Raw genomic sequence first — 10,444 nt, 5'->3', positions numbered from 1 at the left:
ATTTCGAAAAACCGAAAAAGTGCGATAACTCATTACAAAAGACAGATAAAGCGACGAAACTTGGTAGATAGGTTGACGTTATGACGCAGAATAGAAAATTAGTAAGATTTTGGACAATGGGCGTGGCCCCGCCCACTTTTACAAGAAGGTAATTTAAAAGTTTTGCAAGCTGTAATTTGGCAGTCGTTGAAGATATCATGATGAAATTTGGCAGGAACGTTACTACTATTACTCTATATGTGCTAAATAAAAATTAGCAAAATTGGATTAAGAACACGCCCACTTTTTAAAAAAAAAATTTTTTAAATTCAAATTTTAACAAAAAATTTAATATCTTTACTGTATATAAGTAAATTAAGTCAAAATTCAACTCCAGTAATGATATGATGCAACAAAATACAAAAATAAATAGAATACTTTTATTGCCATAAGTCGAACAAAAATTTACCAATCCTTCTCAAATTTGGTAGGAGCATAGATTCTATGACGGTAACTGTTCTCTGTGAAAATGGGCGAAATCGATGGAAGCCACGCCCAGTTTTTATACACAGTCCACCGTCTGTCCTTCCGCTCGGCCATTAACACAATAACTTGAGCAAAATCCGATATATCTTTACTAAACTTAGCCCACGTACTTACCTGAGCTCACTTTTTCTTGGTATAAAAAATGGGCGAAATCTGACCATAACCACGCCCACTTTATCGATATCGAAAATTACGAAAAATGAAAAAAATGCCATAATTCTATACCAAATACGAAAAAAGGGATGAAACATGGTAACTGGATTGGTTTGTTGACGCAAAATATAACTTTGGAAAAATCTTTGTAAAATGGGTGTGACACCTACCATATTAAGTAGAAGAAAATGAAAAAGTTCTACAAGGCGAAATCGACAGCCCTTGGAATCTTGGCAGGAATACTGTTAGTGGTATTGCATATATAAATAAATTAGCAGTACCCGACAGATGATTTTCTGGATCACCTGGTCCACATTTTGGTGGATATCACGAGAACGCCTTCACAAATACATCTAAGGGCCACTCGCTTTTAAAACCCTCATTAATACTTTTAATTTGATATCCATATCGTACAAAAGCATACCAGAGTCACCCCTGTCCCACCCTAATGGCGATATCTCGAAAAGGCGTCCACCTATAGAACTAATGCCCCCTCTCTCTTAAAATGCTCAGTAACACCTTTCGTTTGATACCCATATCGTACAAACATTCTAGAGTAACCCCTGGCCCACCCTAATGGCGATATCTCGAAAAGGCGTCCACCTATAGACCTAGTGTCCACTCCCTCTTAAAATGCTCAGTAACACCTTTCGTTTGATACCCATATCGTACAAACATTCTAGAGTCACCCCTGGCCCACCCTAATGGCAATATCTCGAAAAGGCGTCCACCTATAGACCTAATGCCCACTCCCTCTTAAAATGCTCAGTAACAGCTTTCGTTTGATACCCGTATCGTACAAACATTCTAGAGTCACACCTGGCCCACCCTAATGGCGATATTTCGAAAAGGCGTCCACCTATAGAACTAAGGATTACTCCCTTTTAAAATACTCATTACCACCTTTCATTTGATACCCATATCGTACAAACACATTCTAGAGTCACCCTGGCCCACCCTAATGGCGATATCTCGAAAAGGCGTCCACCTATAGACCTAATGTCCACTCCCTCTTAAAATGCTCAGTAACACCTTTCGTTTGATACCCATATCGTACAAACATTCTAGAGTCAACCCTGGCCCACCCTAATGGCGATATCTCGAAAAGGCGTCCACCTATAGACCTAATGTACACTCCCTCTTAAAATGCTCAGTAACACCTTTCGTTTGACACCTAAATCAACAAACATTCTAGAGTCACCCCTGTCCCACCCTAATGGCGATATCTCGAAAAGGCGTCCACCTATAGACCTAATGCCCACTCCCTCTTAAAATGCTCAGTAACACCTTTCGTTTGATACCCATATCGTACAAACATTCTAGAGTCACACCTGGCCCACCCTAATGGCGATATCTCGAAAAGGCTTCCACCTATAGAACTAAGGATTACTCCCTTTTAAAATACTCATTATCACCTTTCATTTGATACCCATATCGTACAAACACATTCTAGAGTCACCCTGGCCCACCCTAATGGCGATATCTCGAAAAGGCGTCCACCTATAGAACTAAGGATTACTCCCTTTTAAAATACTCATTACCACCTTTCATTTGATACCCATATCGTACAAACACATTCTAGAGTCACCCTGGCCCACCCTAATGGCGATATCTCGAAAAGGCATCCACCTATAGACCTAATGCCCACTCCCTCTTAAAATGCTCAGTAACACCTTTCGTTTGATACCCATATCGTACAAACATTCTAGAGTCACCCTTGGTCCACCTTTATGGCGATATCTCGAAAAGGCGTCCACCTATAGAACTAAGGATCACTCCCTTTTAAAATACTCCTTACCACCTTTCATTTGATACCCATATCGTACAAACACATTCTAGAGTCACCCCTGGCCCACCCTAATAGCGATATCTCGAAAAGGCGTCCACCTATAGACCTAATGCCCACTCCCTCTTAAAATGCTCAGTAACACCTTTCGTTTGATACCCATATCGTACAAACATTCTAGAGTCACCCCTGGCCCACCCTAATGGCGATATCTCGAAAGGGCGTCCACCTATAGACCTAATGCCCACTCCCTCTTAAAATGCTCAGTAACACCTTTCGTTTGATGCACATATCGTACAAACACATTCTAGAGTCACCCCTGGCCCACCCTAATGACGATATCTCGAAAAGGCGTCCACCTATAGACCTCATGCCCACTCCCTCTTAAAATGCTCAGTAACACCTTTCGTTTGATACCCATACCGTACAAACATTCTAGAGTCACCCCTGGCCCACCCTAATGGCGATATCTCGAAAAGGCGTCCACCTATAGACCTAATGCCCACTCCCTCTTAAAATGCTCAGTAACACCTTTCATTTGATTCCCATATCGTACAAACACATTCTAGAGACACCCCTGGTCCACCTTTATGGCGATATCTCGAAACGGCGTCCACCTATGGAACTAAGGATCACTTCTTTTCAAAATACTCATTAACAGCTTTCATTTGATACCCATATCGTACAAACACATTATAGAATCACCCCTGGTCCACCTTAATGGGGACATCTCGAAAAGGTGTCCACCGATAGACCTAAGGCCCACTCCCTCTTAAAATGCTCAGTAACACCTTTCATTTGATACCCATATCGTACAAACAAATTCTAGAGTCAGCCCTGGTCTACCTTTATGGCGATATCCCTAAATGGCGTTCATCCATAGAACTATGGCCTATTCTCTCTTAAAATACTCTTTAATACCTTTCATTTGATACACATGTTATACAACCACATTCCAGGGTTACCCCAGATTGATTTTCCTTATTTTCCCTCCATAGCTCTCAACTGAGTATGTTATGTTCGGTTACACCCGAACTTAGCCTTCCTTACTTGTTACTCTTGACCTGGCTTAGTTGCCTTAGATATTAATTAACCAATAAGTGGCTTTATTAGTTAACATTTGTTATCTAATTAGCTTAAAGTTCATTATCAGCTGCAAAAAAATTTAAATAATGATTTCCTGCTATTACTGGACATTTCTTGACATGCAGCAAATTTATTCGGAAAATTCAGAAAGGTAAGTGTTTAGTATATTACAATTGAAAATTTCAACGCTATGGTAACATATTGCTATTCTTGTTTTCGAAAAACTCAGAGAACTTTAAAGAAAAAGCTAAAAACTTTTGTAAATTTTTCTCGAATTTTCAAACATATAACGGTAGTTCCACTTCTTCTTATTCTCCGCCTTTGCTCCCATTTGACATAGCCTGGGTTTTGGCATTCCCCTTAGGAACAGCGCTACAATATCCTTAACATTTTCTCTGATTATGACCACTCCGAGAGTGTTTGAGGGGTAACGATTTAAAAGACATTACGCGCTCGTTACGCAGTGCGTCAAAAGACATTGCACATCATGTTACGCACTGTATTGTCACAAGAGGACCACCGTTTTTCGCAAAGCCTCTTCGCTTTTCACCCGATTTATTAAGAGCAACCTAAAATTAAATCGAGCCGTTGAAGGAAGCTGCCATATCTTGACCATTAAAAAGTCAATAGGCAAGCTCACATGGTTCCAAAGAAAAACGGCAAATGAAGACCATGTAGAGATTTCAGAAAACTGAATGCTTTTATTGAGTCGGATTGATATCCTCCCATATGTACACGATTTTACTAACCTTCCTAACGGATGTACAATTTTTTCAACAATTTAGGGCGCATATACTACCAGCTCACGGTTGAACCAAAAGACATACATAAGACAGCGATAACACCGCCGTCGGCAATTTTAAAGCCACCTTCAATTGCACGAATATTTTTGAAAGAATTACAGAATGGGTTGATTACCTTTGACCCTGTATGTATTATGTATATTTTGAGTGATTTCTAAGAACCAGTTTGGTGAATAAATAAATAATAAACGTAAGGCGCAATAACCTCCGAAGAGATTTAAGGCCGAGCTTCTTTTCCACTTTGCGCCGTTCTTCTTTTTAATTTTTCCTACAAATTGGCGGGACGGGACCTATTTGTTTTATGCCGACTCCGAACGGCATCTGCAAGGCAGATGAGTTTTCACTGAGAGCTTTTCATGGCAGAAATACACTCGGAGTGCTTGCGGAGCGACCCCGCATAGAAAAATTTTCTTCTGAAAACCTTATTTCTAAAATTTTGATGTTGCTTTGCCCGGGGTTTGAATCCAGGGCATCCGGTGTGGTAGGCGGAACACGCTACCTTCACACCACGGTGGCCACCGTTTGGTGAATATCAAAGTGTATTTTCGAGAACCATGAATCTGGGTATAAATCTATATAAACCGTTATTTGGCGCATTATGTTCTTGACATCATTTATTACAGGGATCAAGTAGTGGGATATTTTCCGAAAGATAGTTTTACATTTACATAGAAACATTCTGGTACTTCGAACTCTATTAGGTACTTGGAAATAAATAAAACATACATTCTTAAGTTCAAAAAGTACTATAAAACTAATTAGTAGCAACTTACTCCGCTTAATTGCAGCCATTCATAAATTGCCTGTATGAACCTATTAAATGCAAATTAATTACAAGCCTGTTCTTTGGAGCCACTCTATGCAAGACATTTTATTATACTGCATATCACATACGTATGTATGTATGAATGTGTGTATATACTCCATTTTCTTATTAACATTGACGCCCTTTAATTGGCGCAGTTTTTTCATTGTCTCTATAAACTTTTTTGTAAGTAATAATTTAATTAAGGCTTATCAAGGAGAGCAATAAATTTACAAAAATAACACAACAACAAAGATGTAATGAACAGAAAAAATGAATATGCAAAATACAGTTTTAAGACAATGAACCTGTTCTAGAACGGATTTGCGCAAGCGTAACGAATTACTTAAATTGTCGCTGATTAACAATATCCGTTGAAAATTATTTAATTACTCGCCGGCGAATATTTTTTATTGGCATGTCTGAATAAGAATATTGATAAAAATTAATATTTATGCATAATCACATCATGTACAGCAGAGAGCACGAAATTAGCAGTGGCAACTTGTGTCAAATTTCTGGTTTTTATTTGGATAATATTTCATATTTCTTTATTTCATATTTCAAAATTCTCTGAGTTTCTTTGAGTATATCTATGAGTTCTGCAACCCATATTATTTTAATCTAGCAAACTACAAGTTATGGGTACCCAAATTCGCATTGATTTTTGGCTATTTTTGTTTCCGAATGGTGTTTTAGACAAACACCCAAAATAGTAATTATTTGATTTTCGAGTTTCAAAAAAATCACAGAAATTTCAGCAAATATGAAAAAAAAATTTCAAAATAAAGTTGACCAATAAATTTGTTTTAAAGTCACCCAAAATTATTTTTACAAATTTTTAATTTTTTTGAGTCTTCTAAAATAATTATTTGGGACTTTTACTTATAAAAGTCTTCATATTGTGGCGAATGTTGACATCAATAGGCTGATAGTAAATAATCACGCAGCAATAAAAACATGAAGCAGCCATAGAAGGTGACGAAGAGATTCACAAACACACATGTAGTCATCAGCCGAAAAAGTTACTCAACATACTCACGCATATGGCTATAAACTACAAATATACACGTATATGCATGGTAACAAGGCATGGGCTGCAAGAGTTCTAGAAAGTGAAACGTCCAGGCCTTTGGAGAAATATGCGGAAAAGTCAACAAAGAGTATAAAAGCAGCGCAATCTGAGCAATAACTAATCAGTTTGATTTAAACATGCTATCAGTTGCGAAGTGAAGTATAATTGTGAAGTATAGTTGTACTACTCCCAAAGTAGTCTAATAAAGACCATTTTGCAATACAGAATGTTGGAGTGATTTATTCAACAGTTTAGCGATTCGAACGTTAGCAGAAGGTTTTAATAAGCGAAATTTACATAACTTCGTTACAAATAAAATAATTACGGACAACGCCTTTTGTTTTCACTCCCAAAAATTTGTTGTTTTTCAATTTATGTTACTTATAAAAGTCTTTGAAAATAAATATATTTTGAGTTAGAATAAGACTTGTGCTATGCTGTAGCAGTGATTCGGAAATCCATGGACTAGACTACGAGTTTGCTTCGTTGAATATTTGAGGAGATAGGTTGGTAACTGTGATCAAGATGGACAGGTAATAGTTAGATATGTTGCGCTATCCAGATCGAATTCGAGCATCCATTGGAATGTCTATTGTTGTGGGGAGTGTTAGCGATATTGATGATCCTTTGCCGAATATAGATCCGGTACGTTCCGGTAAGAAGCACCATTAAGCGCAACCATCTCGGGAACGCTTTAGTATGGCCACATGGAACTCTCCCACCACCAATATCCATGAGGAACTTCGGCCTGCCAAAATACTGCTCTCAGAATTGCCACGGGCTGTCTTCTTATGTCCCCAGAACACCATCTGCATAATGAGGCGAGAATACTCCCCATCAGGGAAAGAAACGAGATGCTGACCAAACAGTTCCTGTTGAATACCCAGAAACCTGGGCATCCCAACAGACATCTGATTGACGAGCCAGCACCGCCTAGGGGCTTAAGGAGTCATCTCCGTAAGCATTTTGAGGAAATACGGCGCCTGGGAACCCAGCCGTATGAAGCGAAAAAACACAAGCAGGTCCTTGGTGAACTCCACAAACAGGCGTCGGACCTTTATGCCGGGAATTGCCCGGTGAATCCAGTAAAGTAAAGTATCCAAAACTTGCGGAAGAGGAACGCATACTCCCCAGGGAAACGCGTGTCACTCTGGCTCAACTTCGTTCTGGATACTGTAACAGGTTAAACTCTTACCTATCCAGAATCAACCCCGACATACAAAATATATGCCCCGCTTGCAATGTGTCCCCACATGACACCAACCATCTCTTTAATTGTAATGTGGAACCAACGCCTCTAACACCCCTTTCCCTATGGTCCACCCCTGTTGAAACAGTAAGTTTCCTTGGACTCCCGTTAGAGGATATTGATGACAGTTTGTGATAGGTCGTGTCTGTTAGGTGGGGCGAAGCACTGCTACAACAGCAACAACAACAGGAACTTCGGGTCACCAGAAATCTGGTTGCTAAAAAAACATGATTCGCCACGGGTAGGTGAGGTTGACAATTGGGTTGCGCGACACAAGCCCTTGAATCAATTTGGTATTTTAGTCGCTTATTACGACAGGCAAAGGAATGTGTGTCGCATTCGTCTTTGTCTATATACATTTTAAATCAGTAGCCAGTACCATTTTTTTTGGTAGCTTCTTCTGATGTCCCCGGTATCCTGAAACGATTTTTCATCGCCCCCACCGATATAAGTCAACCAAAAAATTCGGTAGCCTCGACCGAAAGAAAATTAAAGTTTAAAACGCTCATTCATCCATTCGCCCATCCGTGTATTTTTTCAATAACTTTCATTTAAATAAAGCTGCTGTAATGAAATAAGACATACTGCCTATTTTGACCGCGATTAAGGTTTGTCATAAAAATAACTATAATCGGTATATAACCACGCCCACTTTTTTATATCGATTATATCCTATAAATTGGTTTATGCGATATTCCGATTTCTAATTGAGCCATTATCTTCAATCTTGGCATGTAGGTTGGCTACATGCAGCAAGCTCAATAAACTTAAAATTTTGAAAAATGGGCGTGGCAGCACCTACTTATTAAAACAGATTTTCACGTGCTTCTGCTGGGATATCTTTAGCACGGCTAAAGGTAAAATTGCGAAATTTGGTGGGTAGATTGCTTATTTAAGGTTGATCTGCTCCCGCTCTTGCAAAATTCGAGCATAAACACGCCCACTTTCTATGTATAAAAGTTCGAAATTTTCTTAAAAATTTCCTCGAATTTATAGTTTTAGTTACGAAAGTCATAGAAATGCTTGCTAAAACTATCGGGAAAAATGGTTTGATGAAAATTGCCACTGCTATTTTCGTGTTCGCTACTGTATGTATTTATATACATCTGTACATACTAATAGGCACAAAAAACGAAATCGAATACTTGAATACTCAACTCATTATTTCACTCATTTATTGCATTGCGAATATATGCAATGGCCTTGCCGAAAGATTATCTTGAACTGCACAAAAGGAGCTGAGAAAATGTCCAGGTAAATTGTAAATTCATTGACAAAAATCGTTTCGATCTGTTAGCAAAAAAGTTTTCTGAACATTAATAAATGTTTGAGAGGTTATAAAAGATCAAATAAAATCAAAAACTGCCGCCTACAAAAAATTTTGTGTATTTATGAAAACGTTCAGGAATATCTTTATAATTGCAATAGTATAAATGTACAGTTACCCACAGTCAACTGTTCAGCCCGAGTTTCTCTTAAAATTTTTGGAGTAGGTGAAATGATCTTTTTAATTTTTAACAACATCTGCTCAACCAGTTTTTTATGAGAACCTTTCCTTGACATAAGTACACTGGAAAGGCTAGCCAAACTACTGTTGAGGAGCTATCCCGTTTAGAAAAGTTTTTCTCAAATACTGAGCTTAGGAACTTCGGTTTGGTGGGTAAGCACGATACCTCCATAGCGCCATCTTCATCTCCCCTCATCAACTCAATTTTCTGCATGAACTCTCTGGTCCTCGCCCTCACTTTTTCACCCTTTCCTGTTCAACCGCCGTTACTACCCCTCTCCAGATATGTCTCCTTACCCGTATATTTTTCATACCAATGTCCCTATTTATCTTACTTTTGCTTTGTACTATTGCTCTCCATCATACTCTTTTTCTCTCTCTGTAACCCCACCTCTCGATTTCTATTTCTTCCCCCCTTCTACAACTTCTTTTTCACTATCTTCTATCACTTCCTCCTCTGTCATACTTCTACTCCTCTTATTCGTTTACTTTTCTTAAGTTTTCCTCTTGCTCCTTTCTGCGTCTTTGACTGCACCTCCACCTCCACTTCCCGATTTCCTTTTCTCTTCTTTGGCAACACTTTCATTCTCCATCGGTTTTTCTCCCTTCCTGTTCAAACGCCGTTACTACCCCTCTCCAGATCTGTCTCCTAACCCGTATCTTTTTCATATCAATGTCCCTATTTATCTTACTTTGGCTTTGTACTATTTCTCTTCATTATACTCTCGATTTCTTTTTCTTCCCTCTTTCTGTACTTTCTTTTTCGCTATCTTCTATCACTTCCTACTCCTGTCACACTTCTATTCGTCTTACTCGTTTTCTTCAGCATTTACCACCCGTCTGTGTGCCCGTATCCATTTATTCTTCATATATTTTATTCCAGTCAATCCCACTCTCCACTCTTGCTCCCTTCTGCGTCTATGCACCTCCACCACCCTATTCCTTTTTCTGTTCTTTCACAACACTTTAACTATCCTATTTATCCTTCACAATTGCGACTCTCTTACAGTTTCCACTGTTGCTAATCAATAGGACTGGTTTTACGGCTTCCGCAATAAAGAAAGCCAAATCAGAATTGCTGTATTATATAACTCCTTTTGTCCTTGTCGAACATCTTTAGTAGTACAGGAGGCAGCGAGAAGGTTTGCCGTAAATTCCACTTAGTCTTAATGAAGTTGACGTACGGGCGAAGTTTTCAACCGATAAGGTTAGTGGCCTACCGAATACACTTCATATCCGATTTGGTCTTGAGTTTAGATAGGTGAAAAATTGGTTGATTAAGTCGAGTTTCCTCGTTTTTTACTGCGAGGGAGTTAAGACATTTCTGGGACTGATGGATAAATGATCTGAAGTAGCAAAGTTAGGCAGTTATGTGCGAAACTTCGCTCGGCATTGCTCCTGACTGTGAATGACATAATATGTGTATTATAATTGCGTACATCAGAAAATGGAGAC

The sequence above is a fragment of the Eurosta solidaginis genome, chromosome 2, assembly GCF_040869045.1.
Source record: "Eurosta solidaginis isolate ZX-2024a chromosome 2, ASM4086904v1, whole genome shotgun sequence".
Classification (NCBI taxonomy): domain Eukaryota; kingdom Metazoa; phylum Arthropoda; class Insecta; order Diptera; family Tephritidae; genus Eurosta; species Eurosta solidaginis.
The sequence above is the reverse complement of the archived record's forward strand: the minus strand, read 5'-3'. Positions refer to the sequence as shown.